The 25266-nt window shown below is 37.3% G+C and overlaps 1 non-coding gene across 1 annotated transcript; it reads left to right on the top strand.

The window, feature by feature from the left end:
- Window positions 1-24631: 24631 nt before the first annotated feature.
- LOC130458593 (U6 spliceosomal RNA) lies at window positions 24632-24741 on the top strand. Its single transcript, XR_008918009.1, has one exon. It is a non-coding gene; the product is annotated as a U6 spliceosomal RNA (small nuclear RNA).
- Window positions 24742-25266: the final 525 nt, after the last annotated feature.

Below are 25266 nucleotides of genomic sequence, written 5' to 3' on the forward strand. Positions count from 1 at the left end.
TCTTATTTAGTTTTTGTCATTTTTATAGTCCAGAGACAGAGGTACTTCCAGTGCCCTAGTCAAGCTCCAGTCCTTGATTGACCTCAGGTGCTCCAGCCAGAGCCCTGTAGGCAATTCTGCTACTCCAACTGCAAGTATTCAGTCTGCCTCCCCCTATGGCAATAACCAGGGACTTTACTCTCCTGGGAAGGACCACACCTGACAGGCCCCCAGTCCCTCAGCAAAACACTCACCAGTGCTCACTCCTTCCTCACTCCTCCTCTCCCATCATTGCAACTCCAGAGCAGGTGTCCAGTTGGAGTTTCTAAGGCTCCAACATCCCTTGCTTGTTAATAATGAGGCTTGAGTTCCTCTCTTTAGGGTTGGTGCCTTCAGACTCCAAAGAGAGGACCACTCCTTCAGGTCCCATCTGTGGCCCAACTGAACTCTACTGAGCAAATACAGCTGCTCCCACAACCCTCTGTCTGGGAATTCTTTGGATTCCAGTGGTATGCTCAGAGAAGTAGCCTCCCCTGGCTCAGAAAATAAGGTGAGGTTGCTAACCTTATCCTCTAGGGTTGCTTTGTGGATTCTATTTGTTCTATTCCTGTTCCAGGGCCTACAGTGGTGGGACTGAGGCCAGGGAAGTCCGAAACTTTTCTCCCTAGTTGTCCTTTGTTGTTTAGCTTCACTCTAGATGCCTATTTGTTTTTATCACTTTAAATTTTGATTTTATGGAGTCATTTTTGGTTGTATGTGGGGAGTTTTAGGAAGACAAGAAAGCTTCCCACCCTATACCATCTTCCCACCTAGAGGTAGAATTTGGACATGGGCCTTCCTCATCTCAAAACCTCTCTATTGAGCTGCTTCAACTGTCTTTCCGGTGCCTTTCATCAAAGGAAACTTCAATTCATTTTACTTTGCTCTTGGACAGCTACTCTCACTAGTGACTAATCCTTCCATTTCCTGTGGTCTCCATGATTTTGCCCCACATGTGCTTTTTGAGAAAGGATATAATGAACTTGACTTATTGCTATTAAGATTCTCCTGGCTGTCTAGATACTCTCTTCCACCCTGTGTACACTTACAAAAATGTTTGGACGAACCCCACTTCTTTTTTCTTTTCTTATTTTTGAAATACATTTCCTCCCCCTGTAGGGTTATACACAACTTTATAGGTAAAATTATTCTTTAACAGTTTTCTTTCACTTTTGGGAATACTGGATTCCAAAACTGATTCCTCTTAAGTAGCAGAACCTAGCAGGTTTTATGTGATTGCAACTGTAACAGATGCCTGGTATCTGAGCTCTTTTCTAACTGCTGTAACATTTTCTCTTTGATTTAGAAGCTCAGCATTTTGATTATGACCATGATGATTCCTTTGTGCGATTTTTAGTAAGCAACTAATCTGTGAATTCTTTCTATTTTCATTTTGGCCTTTAGTTCTAATAGATCTGGGCAGTTTTCAGTTATTTTTGAAATGAGTTTCAAGGCTCTTTTTTATATCTTAACTTTCAAGAAGTCCATTGATTTTTAAATGGTCTCTCCTTAACCTGTTTTCCAGGCCAATTGACTTTTATATCAGATACCTTACATTTTCTTCCATTCTTTCAAGTTTTTTATTTGATTCTAATATTTCTTACTGTCTCATAGAGAACTTTATTTCTTTTTTGTATATTCAACTTTCCAGGGAGGCCATTACTTGGTAAAAGTTTACCACTTTCTCTTTTAAATTCTTTATTATCCCTCCAAATTTTTCCTTCAAGGCTTCTATTTAATTTTTAAAAAATCTCTTGCTTTATTTATTATAAGTATTTATGTGATCCTTGTGGAAAAAATTCATATTTTTCTTCAAGTGTCTGATTGTAATTGTTATGGAGTTATCTTCCTCTAAGTTGGAATATGGAATATTGCTAGTTCTAGAATTCTTTTTTTTCTCATTTTTCTCATTTCTTATTTTCCCAATTACATGTAATAGCAATTTTCAACATAGCCTTCCTTCCCTCCCTTCTCCCTGAGATGGTAAGCAATTTGATTTGGGTTGTAAATGTATTATCATGCAAAACATATTTCGATGTTGGTCATTGTTATAAGAGAATATTCATATAAAACCAAAACACAAAAATTAAAACACAAAGTAAAGTGCTTATATCTGCACTCAGAATCCAACAGTTATTTCTCTAGAGATGGATAGCATTTTTGGTCATAAGTCCTTCAGAATTGTCCTGGATCATTATATATTGTTGAGAATAGCCAAGTCTTTTATAGTCGATTATCATACAATATTGCTGTTACTGCATATAATGTTCTGGTTCTGTTCACTTCACTCTGTATCAGTTAGTGTAGGTCTTCCCAGGTTTTTTTTTTTCTGAAATCATCCTGCTCTATACTAAATTGAATTCCATCACAATCATATACCACAATTTTTTCAGCCATTCCTCAATGGATTGAAATCCCTTTAATTGCCCGTTTTGGGGCATTACAAACAGCAGGTATAAATATTTTTACAATTAGCTCCATTTCTTCTATCTTTGGGATGATGACCTAGTAGTGGTACTAGATCAAAGGGTAAACATGGTTTTATAGCCCTTTGAGGCAAAGTTCCAAATTGCTCTCCAGAATGGTTGAATCAGTTCAAAAACTCCACCAGCAAAGCATTAGAGTCCCGATTTTGCCATGTAGTCTCCAGAATTTATTACTTTCCTTTATTGTCATATTAGGTTAGAGGTGATACCTCACAATTGTTTAATTTGCATTTCTAATCAATAGTGATTTAGAAAATGTTTACATGACTATTGATAGCTTTAATTTTCTCATCTAGAAACTTCTAATATCCTTTGACTATCCACTAGGGAATGACATTCTTATAAATTTGACTCAGTTCTCAGTATTTAAGAAATAAGGCCTCTATTAGAGAAATTTGCTATAAAAATTTTTTTTACCTCAGTTTGTTGTTTTCCTTCTTATCTTGGTTTCATTGATTTTGTTTGTACAAAACTTTTAAAATTTAATATATTCAAACATTCATTTTATATCTTATAATGTTCTCTATCTCTTGTTTGGTCATAAATTCTTCTCTTATCCATAGATCTGTTATGCAAACTATTCCTAACTCCTCTAATTTGCTTATGGTCTCACCCTATATGTCTAAATCATATACCAATTTTGACCTTTTCTTGATATAGGGTGTGAGATATTGGTCTATACCCATCTCTTGCCACATGTTTTCCAGTTTTCCCAGACATTTTTTTCAAATAGTGAGTTCTTTTCCCAAAAGCTAGGATTTTTGGTTTTATCAAACACTAGACTGCTATGGTCATTTAATTTATTCAAATGATCCACCGTTCTATTTCTTAGCCAGTACTAGGTTATTTTAATGATTACTGCTTTATAGTACACACTTTGATATATAGCATTACTAAGCCACAGTTTTTACATTTAAAAAAATTAATTTCCTTGAAATTCTTGACCTTTGTTCATCCAGATGAATTTTATTATTTTTTCTAGCTCTATAAAATAATTTTTAGTAGTTCGATTGGTATGGCACTAAAGTAATTAATTAATTTAGATAGGACTGTCACTTTTATTATATTATCTCATCTACCTATAAGCAATTAACATTTTTCTAATTATTTATTCTGACTGTGTGAAAAGCATTTTGTAATTGTGCTGATATAATTACTTTGTTTATCATGGTAAACACATGTCCAGGTATTTTGTATTATCTAGAGTTATTTTAAATGGAATTATCTCTATTTCTTGCTGCTGAACTTTGTTAATATATAGAATATGTATATATATGTATATCATATATTTATATATATACATACTATACAGTTTGATTTATGTGGGTTTATTTTGCATTCAGCAACTTCTCTAAAGTTATTATTTAAACTAGTTTTTAATTTGCCTCTCTATGATTCCCTAAGTATATTGTCATGTTATCTCTAAAGAGCAATAGTTTGGTTTCCTCATTGCCTCCTTTAATTCCTTCAATTTCTTTTTCTTCTCTTATTGCTAAAGCTAATATTTCTAGTACCATGTTAAATAATATGGTCATCCTTATTTTATCCCTGATCATACTGGGAAGGCTTCTAGCTTATATTGAGATATAAAATTTTCTGTTCATATCTTATCTCTTTATCAGGGATGCATGGAAATCTTATGTATCATTAAATGACAAATTTTTCCCCAGAAAGAATATGCTAAATTTTGCTGGGTAGGTGATTCTTGGTTGTAAACCTAGCCCCTTTACCTTCCAGTATTTCATATTCCAAGACCTCTGATCCTTTATTGTGAGAGCAGCTAAGTTCTGTTTAATCTTGGCTATAGGGTTCTATGATGTTCAAAGTATTTCTTTCTGGCTCCTTGTAATATTTCTCCTCAACCTGGGAGCTCTGGAATTTGGCTATAATACTGACTATATTATTCCTGGGAGATTTCATTTGGGGATTTATTTCCAGGGGTGAACTGTGATTCTTTCCATTTCTATTTTGCCTTCTTGTTCAAGAGTATTAGGACAGGGAGGCAGCTGGGTGACTTAGCGGATTGAGAGCCAGGGCTAGAGATGGGCAGTCCTAGGTTCAAATCTGGATTCAGATACTTCCTAGCTGTGTGACCCTGGATAAGTCACTTAACCCCCATTGCCTAGCCCTTACCACTCTTCTGCCTTGGAAGCAATACACAGTATTGATTCTAAGATGGAAGGTAAGGGTTTTTTAAAAAAAAAAAGAAAGAAAGAATATTAGGACAGTCTTCTTTGATAATTTCTTAAAATATGGTGTCAAGGCTTTTTTTTATTATTATCATGACTTTCAGGTAGTCCAAAAATTCTTAAATTGTCTCCCCTAGAATTATATATTCCAGGTCACATTTAAAAAGTGAGATATTTCATATTTTCTCCTATTTTTTCATTCTTTTGGTTTTATTTTATTGCTCCTTGATATCTCAAGAATTCATTAACTTCCACTTGTCTAATTCTAATTTCTAAGCAATTCTTTTCTTCAGTGGGCTTTTAAATTTGCTTTTTCCATTTGACCAATTCTAATTGGAATTCTTTTCTTCATTGGATTTTTGTATCTCTTTTTTTCCATTTGCCCAATTTTGATTTTGAGGTGTTCATCATTCAACTGAAGCATCTTTCTCCATTTGAGATTATTGGCCATCTTTGTCTCCTGGGCATTCTCTTTTATTTGGGTTTTGGGGATACTATTCTTTCCTGGCTCTTCTTCTAACTTTCTGACCACTTCTCAGATTCCTTTAATGGCCCATCATTAATATTGCAACTCCATTTGCATGTATTCCTCACAATTATGTCAACTCCCTCTTCTCTTCTCCATCTGCATTCTCTTTCTTGGTAGCCTCATTAGCTCTTATTGGTTTTCTTATCACTAAGAAGATGACATTTGTATCTGTAGCTATAGGTATATCATCTGTATCTATATCTATGTACATATATGCATACATATATAGATATATGTGACATATATATATATATAACTATATCCATAATTTCTCCCTTGAACTTGAACTCTGCAATTGCCTATTGGACATTTCAAATTGGATAGCCTGGAAACAGCTTATACTCAACACATCCAAAACTAAACTCATTACCTTTTCTCCCAAAGCCACCTCTCTTCTAAATTTCCTTATTTCTGTTAAAGGTACCACCATCCCTCAAGTACTCCAGATTTAAAACCTCAATTTAATTCTAGACTTTTCCCCTTTTCTCATCTCCCATATATAATCAGTTGCCAAATCTTGCTGTTTGTGACCATGAAAACATGGGTTTCAAGACTGTGAATTGCCCAAACTGTAAAGATAATTTTTAGCGTTTGATTTTATATCAAAAATAAGTGGTCACCATGGAAAAAATTCCCAAATATGAAATACCCAAGTCAGCTGGGTTTTATGGAGATTTTAATTAATACAAATCAAGGAATTAAGGAAAGGGAAAGAGACAGAGTAAGAGGACATAGTAGGAAAAGGCTAGGGCCTAGGCCAATGGCCTAGACCTTTTCTCTTTAAAAGAGAAACTAAGTCAGTCTTTAATTACTCACTACAAGATCTTTCCAAGCAAAACTCTAGTGTTCAGAGACCCAGCAGCCTCCTCTGACTCCTGACCTCCAACTCAGCTACCAAAGCTGAACTACTTTGAACTGGTTCAGACAGCTCCTTTTAAAGAGAAATTTCTCTTGTGTCACCTCCCCTAAATTTTTATGTCTACCAATCACAGTAGACACTTTTCCTAGGACAGCCCATTCTTAGTTTTTAGTTCTCACCTTCTCTGGGTGGATTATATCTTCTGAGTACTTCACAGCTCTTTGCTAAGCTTGCCCCTTGCAAGTTGCCTGACCTTTAAGTGATTAATTTGACCTTCATAGGTACTTAGCACCCTTTTGTATTATATCTAAAAATAGACCTAGCTTAAGGGCTTTTGCCTCACTATAAGTATGAGTTAAGTACTTTTTCGTTGTTCAGTAAGGAGTTTACAACTTTCTCTTCCCCTAAAGTATGCCCAAGTATGGGTGGAGTAATTTTAAAGTTCCCAATACATTCCTAATCGAGTTTAAATGGGGAATAACCTTAATCATAACCTTAAGATAATGTTCCAAGGTAGAGTCTGAGAAATTTTAAGATTCACATGTTTCTACCTTCACAACATCTCATGCAACTACACACACAACTATCTCCTTAGTTCAGGCTGTCATCACCTCTTGCCTAGATTATTGCAATAACCTCCTAATTGGTCTTCCTGGCTCAAGTTCCTTGTCACTCTCTTCCAATCTACACAGAGCTGTTTTTTAAGCTTTTTCTTAAGTGCAAATCTTGTCATGTGACTCCCCTGCCTAACCAGCTCTAATGTGTTCCTATTGCCTTGTGGATAGAATATAAATTCACCCTTCACAATTTGGCCCCACCTGTCTGTCTAATCTCACTGAACATTATTCCCCCTCCTACCTTGTGTGATCCAGCCAAACAGGTCTTCTCTCTATAACTTTGAGATAATGGCTGACCTTTGGTCTCTGTGCCTTTTTACTGGCCATCAAACCTTCCTAGAATGGCTTCCCTTTTTACCTCTCTTAATTCTCTTCAAGATGAACCTTAAGGAACTGCAGGAAGCCTTGACTGATTGCTATAGCTGTTAATACATTTCCTCCAAAACTATCTTGTGTTTAATTACTCTGTATATGTTTGAATATATTAATTTTATATTTATGCTATGTTTCCTCCTCCATTAGATTATAAGCTTCTTGTGAGCAGGGATTTTTCCATTCTCTGAATTTATATACCCAATGCCTAGTGCATAGTAGGCATTAAATAAATATATACTTATTGACTGAATTGATTGGGCTTGAGTTCTGAAGTGATGTGAGGTTTTGTAAAAAAGAAAATGGCCTGTCCTTAGTCTCAGCTAAGGTCTTCTTTTCCTTGTAAGCTATATTCCTCATTAAGTTGAATGGTAGTTTCAAAGCATGACAATCACTCAGTTATGAGTTTCTCAAATGAAATCTACTGAGAAGAAAGATATTTTGTGTGCATGAGAGGGGAGGATATCAATGAGAATGGAAGGGATATAGGTGGACAGTGATGGTGGAAAGACAAGACAATTCACAACTGGGACCCATAGTCTATGGTCGAATATATGGATAGTCAGGACTGAAGATCAGACTTTGAGGAACACCTGTAGAGAGTAGGTATTTATGGTCATCTTTATTCAATAAGCAAGAAGCCCAGTGCCCCCCAGAGCAAAACAAAGTTGCCATTCTATTTTATCCAAATGACTGAGGACAGGACATTTTGGAATGGTCACTCTGCCCAGGTTTCTTTCCCACTGTATTGGAGATGCTATTGGAAGTGCAGTGGGAATAATGGACACAGCTTCTAAGTGCAAGAGCTTTGGCAAGTGGCCACCTTGTCAAGTAGTGGAGAGAATATTTGCCCCTTGATTTTCAACATGTGATTTATCTTGCATTCTATTGTAAGTAAAAGTCCTCTTTCCTACTGTCAAGTAATAAGTTTAATTGTGCTTGCAAGTCAAAAAGATTCATCAGGAAAGTAGGGGTTCACCAGAGGTGGTTTTGCATAAATGGCAGATCCAAACAGGTTCTAAGAATGTGAATATGGCAGTGGGATATGGATGACGTAGATCTTATAATTCCTCTATGTGCTACCCCCTCTGGGCTATTCTCCCAACTCACACAAGTACGGGCAGGTTGGATTCCTAGAGGGCAATGACAAGTCTTAAAACCCTCAGAGTCCTAAGAGGTAACCATTGGAACTGGGGAGTCTAATCCAGTTATTCACTATTCCCTATCCAATGTGCTTTCCCTGACATTTACTAATCACTTGATATAATTTAGACAGAATTAATTAGCTTTTATGAATGGGTATTTATTAAGCAAGCATATCCAGGGGAGGTATTACAGAAATCTACACTCCCAAGAAGTATGCCTTCACTCTCCTTCTATACACACCACACAAACACATGCACGCATACATACACACAGGTGCATGCACACACACAAATCCATGCAGAGAGAAGGTTAAAATTTGAAGCATGAAACTACTAACACCCCCCTCCCCATATGGGAACATGTGGAAATTACATGTGGTCATACTTCCTCATCCATCCATTCCCCTGGGTCCCTATTGATAACATTTCTATAACATTTTTAAGGTTTTCACTATACATTTTCCTCTATCAAATAGATAGTATAAATATTTTTATTTCTGTCTAGAAATAAGGAAATTGAGACTCTGAAAATGTAAGAGCTATTTACAGAAATCTCATAGCTAGTAGTAATTGGAGTCAGGATTCATATATAAGTCTCTTGATTCCAAGTTCAGCACTTTCCAAAAGATCTGGATTCAAACCCTGACTCTCCCACTTACTGGCTTACTAGACCCTGGTCAGGACTTTCAAGATTTACAAAAGCTTCCACAACTATTCCCTCAAAATAATGGACCTGTTATGCATTTATTTGTTCATTTACTTATTTATTTTTAGGAATGTGGGCAAAACAGTCGTGCAAGACAAAAATAATTTAAAAATACAGAAATGCTGGTCAGTGATTTCCACCAACAATAAGAACTGCTCTCTTAACCCTACTTTAAGCCATTTGCTCACTGTCCTGCAGAATTACTCAGGACGATGCAGAGTTCCTTTATTGTAAGCTGTTAGAGGCAGACACCTCTATCTAATTTGTCTTTGTCTCCCCTTCTGTCCTCCCCTGAGGCCCTGCTCAGATACCTCACTTCCCCTCACATGGAGGTGACTCAGACTTCTGCAAACCTCTGCTACATACACAATCCCTGGGGAAGTCCTATCAAGTTGGAAAGAGTTAGGCAGAAACTTGGAAGTGTACTGTATCTGTTTTGACTGAGTGGGACCAGTCTTATCACACTCAGGGGCTTATCACCAAATTTGGCTCAGAATAAGTTTTTTGGTCACAGCAATTTTTGGAGACCATCTATTAAATCATAGTGGAGACATGAGGTTGTGAATTGCCTCCTTGGAGGTACTAACCACTCTGCAGAAATGAAAAATTCTTTACACTTTTTTATTTTTTCCCTTAATTCCCCAACATATAAAACAATTTTTTAACATACAAAAGTTCTTAGAGTGTGGAAATAATGACCTTTCTCAGCATGTAGTCTAATGTGTTAAACAAGAGGTTAGATTGAAAGGAGGGCTGGGGTGAGTGAGGTAAGCTTGGACAAGAGCTGGCTCAGGTCCAAGGATGGAAAGTCTGATAACACACACCAGGTGGCTTAAAGGAAGCTATGAGGAATGTCTCCCTTCTATCACCCCCACTCCCAACTCCTATTTGGTAGGACATGTGCCAGCATTCCAGAGGTTGATTATTAGCCATCTGGGACTAGATCAGACTGCTCTACTTAGAAGGCAGGGAGTCATGCTCGACAATGGAGGAAAAGTGATACATGAAAAGATACAAAGAAAGATGAGCTGTGGCTGTTACTGATGGAAGGGAAGGAAGGCTACAGTCAGTAAAAAAAAAAATAATAGCTAACATTTATTAAGCACTTACTGTATGCCTGACACTATCCTAAGTGCTTTACAATTTGATCCTCTCAATAATCCTTGGAGGTAGGTGCTATTATTACTTCCATTTTATAGATGAGGAAATGATGGCAACTAAGATGAAATGATTTGCCTAGTCACCTGGCTAGTAAATTTCTGAGGCTGGATTTGCACCCAGATCTTCCTGATTCCAGTCCTAGGGCTCTATCCTGTTGTAACCTAATAAGGGTACTATGTGCCATGAACTATGTTAAGCACTGAGGATACAAAAAAAAAAAAGTCAAACTACTGCCATTACTCTCAAGGGGCTCATAGACTAATGAAAGAGATACCATGTTCAAGTTATTTTCCTCATAGAATAAATAAATTTATTTTATTTATTATATGTTATATTATAATAAAAGCAATATTATTACTTTTAAAAATGATTATTGTTTTAAAAAAGAATAAATAAAAATAATCAACAGAAGGATGGCACTAGAATGAAGAGAAATTAGGAAAGGCTTTCTGAAAATGATAGGATTTTGACTGGGACTTGAAGGAAGCCAGGAAAACTAGTAGGCAAAGATGAGGAAGGAGAGGATTCCATTCATGAGGGGCAGCCTTTAAAAATGCTGGAAATTGGGATATGAAGTGTCTTATTCAAGAAAGAGCAAGAGGCCATGTCACTGGATCACAGAATATATAAGGTTGAGTAAGGTGTGAGGTGTTAGAAACTTGGAAAGGTGGATGTGTGTGGGTGTGTGGGGGGGCAGGTTATTATTTTGAAGGATTTTTGAACTCCAAAGGGAAAGAGATGAACAGTAAAATAGTAACTAAATCTTAAAGAGTATATTTCTGAGTGAGGAATTATATGTGTAGGGAAGCCCTACCTCCAGCTGCCATTTTGGAATGCTCCCTCTCCTCACCTCTGCCTCATCTTTCCCAGTTTCCTTGAAAACTTGGTTCAAATCTCACCTTCTGTAAAAGGCATTTCTGCTTAGCCCTCTCTTTTAGTAGGGGCTTCCCTCTAAGACTACCCTCCATTTACGTGGTATATTTCTTATATGTACAATTTTTTGGCTTGTTGCCTCCCCCCATTATATTGTTAATTCCCTGAAGGCAGAGACCATGCTTTTGCCTTTCTCTGTATCCCTAATGCTTAGAATGGGATTTAGCAAATAGTAAGCTCTTAATTGCATGCTGACTGAGTTGGTCTCCATTTCCATGAGAAGGTTCTGTTTCTGCCCTCTTACTACTGTTTCTATAGATTATCTAATGTCATTCAGTCCTCCTAGACAAGAGACATTTGGGGGGAGGGAGACTAATAACGTAAAAATGAAATCACAGAATTTATGAGTTGGGAGGGACCTTATAGGTAATGGAGGTACAAGCCTTACCAGATCAAGAATCCCTCCTACAATAAGTCTCACAAGTGGCCATCCAGTCTCCGCTCAAGGGTCTCTAAGGAGAAGACACCCACTACCTTTCTTGGGAGTATAATTCATTTTTGATAACTCTAATTGTTAGGCTATTTTTCCTTAGTTACTTTGTTGTTCAATTATTTCAGTTATACCTGACTCTTTGTGGTCCCATTTGGTATTTTCTTGGCAGAGATACTGTAGTGGTTTGCCATTTCCTTCTCTGGTTCACTTGACAGATGAGTAAGCTGAGGCAAACAGGATTAAATGACTTGCCCAGGGTCACACAGCTAGTAAGATTTGAAATCAAGAAGATGAGTCTCTCTGACTCCAGATTTTGGGTTCCATAAACTGTAACAGTTAAAATTTAGGGGAGACTGAGGCAGGTAGAAATTAGTTTTTCTCTGCAAGGAGTATTATATTTTTTAGAGGTTTATTAAAGGTTAAGGATTAAAGAAAATACAGAATAAGAAAAACACGTGCCTAGGCCAGAGGCCTAGACAAGATAACCTCACATCAAGAAAGAGACACGTCTGCTCCAAAATGGAAGTCCAAAAGACCCCGAGTCTATTCACAACCAGGTTTAAATACCCCATCTCACTCTTGGCCCAGGTGAGAATTTAGTGAGATTAGAGGGCATTCTGGGGAAGTGGAGCAAGGGTTTTCTGGGGTTGAAGTCCTAAATTTGAGTCTATTTTTACAGTCCTCCATTTGATCCTCTGGGGAGGACTTCCCCAAAGGATCATCAAAACAAAATCAATTTTAAAGATTACAATAATTGAGTATAAGAGAAAAAAACCCAATAACTGCTGGACACATTGACAAAAAGCCAGTTAGGGGACAGTCCCCTTTGGCATGAAAGTATACATACAAATAAATGTTCAATCAACTACACCCAAAGTTCATTTTTGTGGAGCTTGTGGTCTAGAGGCTTCTTCATGGTGTCTTCACCAACAGTTCAGTTTCTGGATTCAGAGAGGTTGCATGCTTCTTTACCTAAAATTCTTCTTAAAAGGAATTTAAACTTTGTAATTTAAAATAATAATATTTTTTACACTACTGCATCACCATTTTTCCTTATAATAAGCCTAAATCTGCCTTTTCCTCATAATGGGCATTCTAATACCTGAATGTGACAATTAATTCCTCTTTGAGTCTTTTCTTCTCTGCACTACTATTCATTATGTAATTCTCTTATGGAACAATGAGGATGATGGTGGTGATAACGAGCATTTAAGTAAAGCTTTATTTATTTTTTTATTTTGCAAAACACTTTTACATATGTCAGGAAGACCTTGATTCTAATCATACCTCAGATGTTACACTATCTAGGTGATTGAGCAAGCTACACTCTCTTTGGATCTGAGATTATTTGTTTGTAAAATGGCAACAATAATATTCCTATCTAACAGGATTATTGTTAGGACCAAATAAGATAATATATGAAAGTGTTTTGCAGACTTATAGTGCTATGTAAATGTTAGATATCATGATAAATACATGATAATAATAATAAAGATGGTAGGCATTTATATGACTGTTGCATTCCCTAGTGGTGGGCTCTTTGGGACATGCTCTGCTGGCATTCTAGTCAAATACATGGATTACTTCTCACTTCAAAGTGAGTGCAGACATCTCCTGACTAGCTCCTGTCAGCCATGATGATTCAGGAGTTTGTATTGTGTGCTGACAAAAACCACTTACTGTGTCAGAACTTTGAGGATTTTCTAATGGAGCAATTGCCCCATCTACTCTCCTCTTCCTTTCTGATTTAAAAGGAATATTTGAGAGAGTCAGAGAAGTCAGGGAATTGGGGTGGGGAGTATGGTGTGAGCACATGTCCGTACTCTTGAAAGGAATGCCAACCAAGCGTGTCCTAAGGAGTACTGAATGTTTTAAGATTTGCAAAAAGCATATATATATATTCTATATATTATCCCATCTGATCTCTTCAACAACTTCATCCTTAGTCCTTTCTTTAGCCCCATTTTACAGATGAGTAGACTAAAGCTTAGAGAAGTTAACTGACTCATCTCAGTTCACATAGCTAGTAATTATATGAGGTGAGATTAAACACTAAATTTTCTTAACACCAAATCCAACATTCTATCAATTTTGCTATGCTGCTTCTCACCCAGGATTTGGAATCCCAGCTGTGTTCCTCAGTACCAGGTGATCTTAGACAAGTTTTGACTTTTTTGGTCCTCAGTTCCCTGGTGGTGCAGTGAATAGAGTCATGTCTAGTGTGAGGAAGACACATCTTCCTGGGTTCAAATCCAGCCTCAGATACTTCCTAGATGGGTGACTTTGGGCAAGTCACTTAAACTCTGTTTGCTTTAATCCAATGGAGAAGGAAATGGCAAAGCACTCCAGTATCTTTGACGAGAATACCCCAAGGATAGTTATTGTTGTGCTATGTTCCATGAGATCATGAAAGTTGGATGTGATTGAACAACCACAGAGAACACAGATATATTTAGGTCTAGAAGGGATCTAGGAGGCACTCTGGTTTGATTCTTATTTTACATATATGAGAAATCTAAGGCCTGGAGATGGGGAAGTGATTTGGTCAAGGTCATACATGTAGGAGGTGCCAGAAGGATTTGAACCCTTGCTTTACCTCCTAAATCAGTATTCCATTCCATCATGCTTGACAGATTCTTCTCTTTATTCCTGATTTTAATATGTTGACTAGGCCACTTGCTTTTTAAGAAAATAAACAATCTTCCTAAATCCTAGTTGGTTCCTTGAGCTCTATAAGCAGGCAGATTGAAGGGGTATCTAAATGTTGGGATTTGAGATCTAGAGTCTTGTACCTTTTCTGCTAATACTTATCCATGTAATCTTGAATAAATCACAATCTTTATAGCCTTAGTTTCCTCATCTACAAAATAAGAAATAAATGCTTGAACAGTTATGTCTAACTCAAAAAGAAATAAGGCTATTATATCATAAATAAGAGTCCAGGCCACATACTGACTTTGAAAACTTCATATTAACCTTTTCTATGCTCTATTCTATTTTCCTTTTATTTAGTTAAATATTTCTCAAGTATATTTTCATCTGTTCTGACCACTCTACTATGGGTGCAATGCCAGTGAAGACTGGGGGTTTGACACATCTGGTTTAGGTGATTTGAAGGTATTTTTCAACATAAAAATGTTATGGTTTTACAGGGTGTTGTGTACAGTGAAATGGATAAAGTTAAAAAGCATTATATTCACTTTGCAAAGTCTCTAATGACCCACATACCCCCTTTCTTAACCAAAAATTGAAAACTGAAACCTTGGATGCAGATGGAAACTCTAACAACTGCCCTCAGAACTTCATTACTAGGAATTTTGAGTGGATTATAAACTTTAAAAGAGCCACCCCTCAATATAAAAAAGTCTAGACAATTTCCACAGCATTTAATTTGCTTCTGTCTCACTTATAGGGAATGCATCCATTATAGACATTATTTTATTTGATTTCCAGAGCTCTATCTTTAATAACATACCAAACTGATGAATTCTTAGACATTCTTGGTTTTCTTTTAACTTTTCAAGTGAGAGAAACAACATTCTAAATTCTTTAACAAAACATGGCATGATGTTCCTCTTGACCGCACTCCAAACCATATCATCATACTGTTTTTTTTTTAATTTCCTCTGGATTCCCCACAACATTTTCCATCGTCCTAATGAAATAGTTGAGTGACAACTTGCTAAGTCAGTGGATGAAATATTGCCCTGGGAGCAGAGCCAAGCTATCCCCTCTGGCCACAGGGTGGAGTTTTTAAAAAGAGACTAGAGTCTTTAAAAGCAGAACTCCTCTTAAGATGGTTCTTTGAAGGACAGGGTTTCAAAATGACCTTTGAATCAAGATCTAAAGACCATTTGATGAAACTGTAAATGGGATTTGTGACCTGGGGAGGGGATGGACTCTTAGTTTTCTTCCAACTCTGAAGTCTTATGGACTTTCTTTAAGAATATAGGGCCTCCTTCACCTTGTACTATTTAAATATTTGGGAGCCATCTGCTTACCTACAGACCCTGATCCTATATTTCTAAGGGGGAATAATGGTGAGGGTAGCTGGTTAGGGTTCGTTCCCTCATATGTAGTACAAACTATTTATATTTGAGTCAGTGAGGTTATGTGGTAGAGCATTCTGCCCAGAGTCAAGAAATTCAAAGTTAGCAACAGAAACTTAGTAGTTTTGTGGCCCTGTGCAAGTCACAACTGTAAGGGGGAAATGGAGTTAATTTTAAAAGGGTTGGACTTGATTATTTAAGAGTGTGGTCACCAGGAATTTAATTAATTCCAAAGAGATTTTATTTACAAAATGTAGAAAGAGTGAAGTAAGAAATCAGAGAGAAGAATATGGTAAGATATCTAGCCTAAATACTAAGTAATTTCTCCTGATCCCTAGGCAGGGAGAGTTAGTCCTTAACCAGAGGGGCCTTGGCCCTTGTAGCTGAGGCCCTGGGGATGCAAGGGATCTCTTTCAAGAGATTCAAGGTCTCTCTGAGGTTAGTCTCTTCTGCATATCCAGGAGTTAAGAGTCAGCTTTTCACTCACCATGTGTCAGTCTAAAGGAACAGGGTCTTGGGTCCAGTCAATAGATCCTTCTGCCCCTCTTCACCAGCCTCAACTCAAAAACATGAAGAATTCAACTCCTTCAGGAAGTTGTCACTCCCTTTTAAAGACATTTTCTCTTGCATCACTTCTTCTGTCTTCTCAATTTTACATCTACCAATCACAGTTGAAGCTCTGCTCTAGGACTGCCCAGAAGGCAGTCAGTTGATTCTGATTCATCATCCACTATTGCACACATGGGTCACAGACCTCCCACTCAATGATTAAGTGGGATATTTACACTTTTGGTGATTAGATCTAAAAATAGGCAGATCTCCATACTCTACTTTTAAGTAGAGTGTTTACACTTTTGGTGATTAAAATCTAAAAATATGCAGGGGTTACAATTTTAATCTTCACAATCAGGGGAGAGTTAATTTTAATCTTCACACAACTTTTGTTTGTCTCTGTTTTTTATATTGTAAAATGAGGATACTAAAAGCACTTGCCTCCCTAAGTTTTTGTGAGGGTCAAATGAGAAATCTATAATATATAGGCACATGCTAAGTACTCAAGAATGACTTTTGCTTTCTGTTTTCTTTCAATGTCTATGATGAAGTTTTAGTGTATCAGATTGGGTTATTCACGCCTATTCCAAATCTGCTGCTTTGGGGTAGAAATTTCCCAGAGTTTCCCTATTTGATTCCCTTGGGAATTTTGTACCGACTTTGGGACTAGTACAAAGTGTGACTTTGACTTACAAGCTTGCCTTGCCTCCATCTTTTTGGTTTTGAGGAAAGGAGAAGCTGAGAAATTACTTACTTGTAAACTGCTAGAGGTTGAAGAGATAGCTGCCATTAGACTGCCAGTGCTAAACTCTCGAGGCAGATCAGGGTAGATATTTCACATCTGAAATCTGGTGATTTAAAAAAAAATTCTTCTTTAATCCCCTTATTATTCCCAGAACTCAAGTCTACACCTCTGGGTCTGATGGATCTGCATCTCTAAGGAGGGAAGTTTATCTCCATTTCTTAAAAATGTTTACTTTGCCTCAAAACAGCAAAAGAGATGAAACTGTTAACTGCTTGCATTGCTACAATGTGTGTATTATGATTCTAGTGAGCATTCAAAAGGGTGATTAGCCCAAGCACAGAAATAGATTTAAATATATAATATTTTGCCAGAGTGTGATTTCTGGTTAAGGGCTCAGAGTCAGGAAAGAGAGTTAATTGTTAACTCTTTCCACTTTCATGGTGGAGAGAATATTTTTAAAAGAGTTACTATAAGGGAGAAAGTCCTGGAGAGGTTTGCCATTTCCTTTTCCAGCTCATTTTACAGGTGAGGAAACTGAAGCAAATAGGGTTAAATGACTTGCTTAGGGTCACACAGCTGATGAGTGTCTGAGTCTGGATTTGAACTCAGTTATTCCTAAATATAGGCCTGCAATTCTCAAGACTGAGTGGAAGCAGATTTGGAACTCTGCATTGGTAAAGGGAATTCCTTCAACAAAAATTATCTACATCACTACAATTTAAGGTCCGGAAGAAGAAAGATAGAAAGGAAGAGGGAAAATATGTCTATTTTGTAAGTTTCTAGAAGAAAGGGACCTATCCATTTTGTTTTTATCTTCCTATCTCCTCTGATGGTACCTTCCATATTACATATGCATAATAAGCATTTGTTATATTGAATATTAAAAACTTTTGATATGATATTGAATATTGGAATTATTTGTCTAGTTCAGTCAAATACTTTCTAGCACAGTAGATAGAATGTTGGACTTAGTGTTAGGAAGACCTGAGTTCAAATCCAGTCTCAGATACTAGCTATGTGAGTCTAGGCAAGTTACTGAACCTCTGTTTGCCTCAGTTTCCTCAAAACAAATGAAGATAATAATAGCATCCATAAGGTTGTTGTGAGAATCAAATGAAAAAATAAGTGTAAAGCATTTAGCATATTGCCTGGCCCCTAGTAAGTGCTATATAAATGTTAGCTGCTGCTATTACTATTATTTCTAGGGATAAACTTTGGCTGAAAGCCTCCAGCTGATGAGGACTTTTCCCCAGGCCCAGAGCCAGGGGTTTTGTGCTGCTCCATTGCTTTTTTTCCCTTTCACTTGCTGAATTTCCATTTTCTAATTAGGTATTCAGGCCCTTTTGTCTTGGACACTAGCTTTTGCAGTGTCTAGAGTTTCTCCCTCTCTTAGATTTTGGTGATACCTTACAAGATTGAAACTATGCTCCCAGATGAGAGTGTCCTTTTCCTCGAGATTAATTATTCTCAGGAATGGAATATTATTGTGCCAAAAGGAGGGAAGTCCAACAAGACAATCATAAGAACAACACGGATATTTGCTACAACTATATAAGTGGACCTTAAATGTCCATAAAACTCGGGCTAAAAAAAGGAAAAAACCACATCAGATGAGGTTGGTTCTAACCTATAACAAGAACCTCTCCTTTTTTTTAAACACTTACCCTCCATCTTAGAATCAATACTGAGTTTCGGTTCCAAGGCAGAAGAGCAGCTAGACAAATAAGGATTTGGTGACTTGCCTATTGCCACCTAGCTAGGACGTGTCTGAGGTCACATCGGAACCCAGGACCTCTTATGGCTAAGCCTGGCTTTCAATCCACTGAACCTTGTAGTGGCCCCCACCTCTCCTTTCTTTCAACAAATGATCAGTCAGTAAACATTTGTTAAGTGCCTACTATGTGCCAGGCACTGTGCCAAGTGCCAGAGATATGAAAAAAAAGGCAAAATATGGTTTCTGCCTTGAGGAGCTCATGATATAATGAGGGAGACAGTTGTACAAGACAAACCATCTATAGCACCTATTTTTTAGGTTTGTTGTGAGGGTTATTGACCAACTGATTCTTACATTAAGCTTTTTTCTGAACCAAAGGCTGAATTTTTTAATGCCAGCATTCTTCCAGCAATGTTATATGGTTACAAATCAGGGTGTACTAGTCTCCAAATAATGGAGATTGAAAACCACACAGAAGGGAATAGAAAGTTACATTGAGTACAGGAGTGGGTTGTATGAGAATTTGTATCAGAGAAATAGTCAAAAAAAATTATGACTGGTGTGGAAAAAAGGGGGAAAAAAGGCAGACCAGTGAAGAATAAGATTAGTTAGAGTGAGGAATAACCAGTGATGAGCTCTCATGTTCCCACTAGTATTCATGTAATGTCAAAAATTGAAAAGGAAGCTCCTCCACCCTAGCATGTGGAATGGACTTCAAGTTATATTTATGGAAGGACTTGGATAAAATTGGTACGCAAGCAGCAGTTGTAGACAGGTTACTATTGTCATTGTTGGAGATAGTGCCAATGCTGATGACATCACAAATCTATTGCTTGATATCAAAGTACATTTGATGACCTTCTTTGCCTAAATGTTTGAAGGGTACTTAGAGCCCTTTGGAGGAAGCAAAATGAGCCAGATACTCAAGTTCCCAGGGTTTTCCTGCATAAGAACATGAACCAGAAAGTCTTTCAAAATGTCCCTTATTGGACATTAATGCATTGCTGGTGGAGTTGTGAATTGATCCAACCACTCTGGAGGGCAATTTGGAACTATGCCCAATGGGTGATAAAAGACTGTCTGCCCTTTGATCCAGTCATAGTACTGCTGGGTTTGTACCCCAAAGAGATAATAAGGAAAAAGACTTGTACAAGAATATTCATAACTGCGCTCTTTGTGGTAGCAAAAAACTGGAAAATGAGGGGATGCCCTTCAATTGGGGAATGACTGAACAAATTGTGGTATCTGTTGGTGATGGAATACTATTGTGCTCAAAGGAACAATAAACTGGAGGGATTTCATGTGAACTGAACAACCTCCAGGAATTGATGCAGAGTGAGAGGAGCAGAACCAGGAGAACAATGTACACAGAGACAGATACACTGTGGTACAATTGAATGTAATGGACTTCTCTACTAGCAGCAATGAAATGATCCAGGACAATTCTGAGGGATTTACGAGAAAGAATGCTGTCAACATCCAGAGAAAAAATGTGGGAGTAGAAACACAGAAGAAAAACAACTGCTTGATTACATGGGTCGAGGGGAATATGACTGGGGATGTAGACTCTAAACAATCATCCTAGTGCAAATATCAATAATATGGAAATAGGTTTTGATCACACATGCAAAACCCAGTGGAATTGCCCATTGGTTACAGGAAGGGGTTGGGGGAGGGGAGGGAAAGAATATGATTCTTGTAACCAAGGAAAAAAGTTCTAAATTGAGTAATTAAATAAAAATTTCAAACAAAACAAAAGAAACTGTCCCTTATTGAAGTTACTAGAGATGCCCTGAGTGAGTATCAGAGAAATTTTGTGTAAGATATTTTCACCCTCCACACACACACAAATTTTGCCCAAGGCCTGGCATTGTTAGAGATGTTCTGACATGGGGATTATCCATTTGACACCGTTTCTTCAGGTCTTTGATGCACACATACATGTCTTAAATTGAAACAAAAATCAACCTAGAGCTTTTTTTCCTTACCAGATTACTTACTCATTTCATGTCAAGTAAGTTGAGGAGAAAATATTTCTGTTTGCATAAAGGCTAGAGAATAGTCATAAAGACAAAAAATGAATTAAACTATAAAGAGGCAATGTTGAATAACGGATAGAGTCCTTGCTTGGGATCTGAAAGACCTGAGTTTTGATTAAATCCCTGATATTAACTAGCCATGTGACCCTGAGCAAATCATCTTTCCCTTTCGCACCTCAGACAATTCTCTAGATTTTAGTGAAGAGGTCTTAGATCTGGGGGAAAGAGTTTCTACTCTTAGGGAGACAAAGATTATTGGCATATCAGGGATGATGCATGGGCATTGAGGTGGCTGAATGGATAGAGAACCAGGCCTGGAAATGGGGGGACCTTCAAATCTGTGTGATCCTGGGCAAGTCACTTAACTTTCATTGTCTATCCTTTACCATTCTTTTTGCCTTGGAACCAATACCCAGTTTGATTTTAAGATGGAAGGTAAGGGTTTGTTTGCTTGTTTTAAAAAAATGATGGGTTCCTTGATTTTGAGCTACTCAGTTTAACTCTGCTGCAAAGTAATGGGGTGTAATGTAGGGAAAGTTAGAATTGGGAAGGTATTAGCTGAACACTTAAACTATTTAATCTTTCTGAGATTATTGTGAAATGAGAGTTTGATTCAATGACTTCTGATTTGCCTTCTTGTTTAAATCCATGATCCCCTCACTTTACAACTAAAGTCCAGAGTTTGAGGCAGAATTTGGACCCAAGTCTTCTTAACATTGTCTATTCACTACACCATGTAAGAATGTTTAAAAAATGTCAACTAGATGTCAACTGACTTCTGAGAGAATTTTAATCCTCTCTCCGCAATTTTCAGTTATAGTTAGGTTGATGCACACGAAGCTTTGAGGCTTCTTTTTTACTTGTATTTATATTCCCAGTACTTAACACAGGGTCTAGCATATGAGATATACTTGATAAATCTACTGGCTTATCTTATTGATTGTATAATACTTGACTTTTTCATGTGCAAAGTCATTACACTCTTGTACATTTTCCACACTGGAGGATAACTTTCCTTCTGTTAGTAGGCAAATAAAAAGGCTGTCAAAATCACTGAGAAAATTTTGGATCTCCTAAGCTTACACACGGCCAAATTAGTTCTCTTTTCACTACAAACTACCAAGTGTCCATATTTATCTCAGTGATTGTGAAATAACTTTTATGATGATTTCTCAGGCAAACTATTTTCCTCATCAACAAGATAGATCACCAAGGTACACAGGATCTTGTAACAGGTTCTTGTCTTGGATGAGAGAATACAAAAATTGCTTATGTGAAAAATAGAACATTTTCTCTTATTCTACGCTGATATCCAATGAGTCATGCTCTCAAAGCGGTGTAGTGGTGTAGTTGACATGAATTTCCTGACCTTGACTTGAAACCTCAGGAGAACCTCTGTTCCTTCTGCCTACTGGGATCTTTCTGTTTCTGGAGTAACCATTCAGAGGTTATCCCAACTGGGCATTCTTTTCATTACCTAGGCACACAGAATGAGTGTTTAGACTTTCCAGGGTTCACAGGAAGCTGATTAGGCTCCAATGAAAGCTTTCAACACCTGCTTGGGTGGGAGTTGAGTGGAGGGATGCTGCAAGCTTTGTACTTTATACTCTCAAGTGCTTCATGGGGGTGTTGTTTTTTAAAGCATAATATTTCCCTGCCAGAACCAAATAGCTCTTCCAGTCATATTGCCATATGCCAGTTGAGAATCATCAAACCCGATTGCCATTTTGATTTTATCTCATTAAATGCAAGGAGGGAAAAATCCCTGATTCAAGAGAGGTGAATCAATATTGCAGATGTAGTCATGGGCTTAAAGCCTTGAATGGATTTGCTAGCCATGCCTGTATCGTGGTGTGTGTGTGTGTGTGTGTGTGTATGTGTGTGTGTGTGTGTGTATGTGTGTGTGTGTGTGTGTGTGTGTGTAAAGCTCTAGCTTGTAACAGCAATAAACAGTACTGATGGGACTTGGACTGGTGAAGAAGAGAGTTTTGCTTCAAATGCTAGCCAAGTTTGAACAGTTATCCCTTCCACATCTTTACTTTCCCTATTGTGGTTTCAATATATCACTTGGTTGGCATAAGAAATTAAATGGGAATTTGGGAATGTTACTGATGCCACAGATGACATAAGAAGGCCAGCACATGAAACAGAAAAAAATTTAGAAACTCAGAAATGCTTACTTAATCCAAAATTTACAATAAGATGCTGGAAATACTCCATCAAAGAAAGAGAGAAAATTCAAACTTCTCTGGTACAAAGTAAAGGCTAAAAAATGTTATGAATTTTCCAGATCACAGAGGCACAGCACCACTAATCCTAGAGATGTAGAAGGGATAACTGTATTTGCTTTTAGGGCTTATCTGTGGCTGGGAGCACATAAATAATGTCATATGTTTAAGCTGCCTCCCTTTCATGGGAAACTTGAATTTGCCCAGTTGTATATTTATACTATGGCTCTGTTGTTTCCAGGAAAATCCAACTAAGATCAGTTTCTACTCCATATCTAGCAGGATTCTCACACTCCCATCCTCAGCCTACACCAAAACAAGGATAATGCCTCCTAGCTCTTTAAAAGCATAAACATCTCTTCTCAGATCTCAATGTGTGCTGATGTAGAATAAACAAGGATGAATGTGGCTGCTAGAATTTTAATGTATAAAACCAGAGGCAGCTAGGAAACACAGTGGATAGAATACTGGACCTTAAGTCAAGAAAATCTCAAATTCAAATCCTTATGAGATCATGGGCAAGTCACTTAACTTCTCATGTTCTCGGTTTCCTCATCTATAAAATGGGAATAATAATAGTATCCACTTCTCAAGGTTGTTGTGGGGATAAAATATTTGTAAAGTCTTTGGCAAACCTTAAAGAGCTATGTAAATGTTAGCTATTATTATTATAAACATACATATACACATGGGTACACATAATAATGTAAGTAAATTATAGAAGTAAGATCAGGAAACAAACAGCATAATTGAGACCAGTCTCTCTGAGGGTCAGATATCTGTCCTTTCTGTCTTTACTTTTCCTTTCCAAGGGAAAAATAGATCAGAATTATTAATGAGTGCCCCAGGTCCAGTTCTCACTATTCTCCAGTAGCAGCCCACCAGAGTTCTGGAAGAAGAGATAAGGGATCAGATTTCTAGATGAAAGGTTCCTTTAACTTACTATCTATTAAAATGGAGAAGTTTGTCAAGGAGTTAAATCTGCTTAAACTCTAAGATATACAGTTAATGAAGCAGTTAACCAGTCTCAGAGTTCTGAAACAATTTTGGCTTTTTGAATTTGACAAACTAGTATTATCACAGTTTTATGATTGTGGATACATTGATTATAGACAGTAGCTGAGAATTTATTTATTAACCATAAACTAAAGTAGAGTTTGTTTGCTGAGACAACTCTGAATATAAACCCAGAAAAGACAAGAAAAGTGAAAGGGCAAGCATTGTGGATTATTTTGAAACACATAAGTTTGGGCAGTTAGGAAACCCAGTGGATAGAGCCCCCAGTCTGGAGTCCAGAGGACCTGGGTTCAAATGTAGCCTCAGACATTCGGGGTTACAAAAACCCTGGTCAAGTTACTTAACCCCAGCTGTCTAGTCCTTGTGCTCTTCTCTCTTAGAATTAATCATAAGACAAAAGATAAGGGTTTAAAAATACAACATAGCTTTTTTGAATACTCTGGCAGGTTCCTGTGTGTATGCCTACTTTAATGAATAGATACTGAGTAAATTGGTAGAAGGATGTGATCTGGGTGTATGTGTAGATTGTGATGAATTTACTATTCTTGTATTTGTTTTAATTTTGGTTCTGATGTTAATCAGGTTTTTACCCTTATTGGTAAGCAAATGATTATTTTTGAGATCCAAAAGAACTTCTTATAATGAATTTTATATAAATAGAAGCACGTAGATGGAGACTCAAGACCTGAGTGTTGTTCAGGCATGTCTGATTCTTTTTGACCCCAAATTTTGTTGGTTCTCAAATAACAGACTGGTACAGATTTGTACCTAAGGGGAAACCATAGCTGCTTTTACTCTGAAATGTGAACACTTGTTGGATGTTAAAGGACTCCACTTTCATGCTTGCTTCGGCAGCACATATACTAAAATTGGAATGGTATAGAGAAGATTAGCATGGCCCCTGCGCAAGGATGGCATTCAGTTTCGTGAAGCACCACACCCAACCTCTCCCCAAATATCTTACCCTTCCATGGCTGAAAGCATACTGAGGGCATTTGGGAGCAATGTACCATTTGTGGATACCCAGGTCCCAACTAGAAGCATTTTGTTCTATTCCCTGCCTCCTGCCCCTGGCTTTTGGTCCTTAACTCCAAATATAGTTTGTAAAAAGGAGGCGTATTGGTTGGCCTGGGGATGATGATGGCTCAATCAGTCTTTAAATAGTAGAAAGGAAAATTAGGAATGTTTTTTTTCCACTCTAGTAAATTCCAAAGGAATAATATATATATATATATATATATATATATATATATATATATAGTTCAAAATGCCTTCATATTATCCTTTTTTTATACCATCCTACCAAGGTGTCTGGCATTCTCACTTGAGGCAGCTAGCTAGGTGGAACAATGGATAGAGCATGGACTTGCTAGATTTCATCCTTTCTCTTTCTGATGAAGTGAGCCCTACTTAGCATCCACCTGCCTAAATATTCTGAGAGTCGGGGCCAGCTAGGTGACTCAGTAGATTGAGA

The sequence above is a fragment of the Monodelphis domestica genome, chromosome 3, assembly GCF_027887165.1.
Source record: "Monodelphis domestica isolate mMonDom1 chromosome 3, mMonDom1.pri, whole genome shotgun sequence".
Lineage (NCBI taxonomy): Eukaryota > Metazoa > Chordata > Mammalia > Didelphimorphia > Didelphidae > Monodelphis > Monodelphis domestica.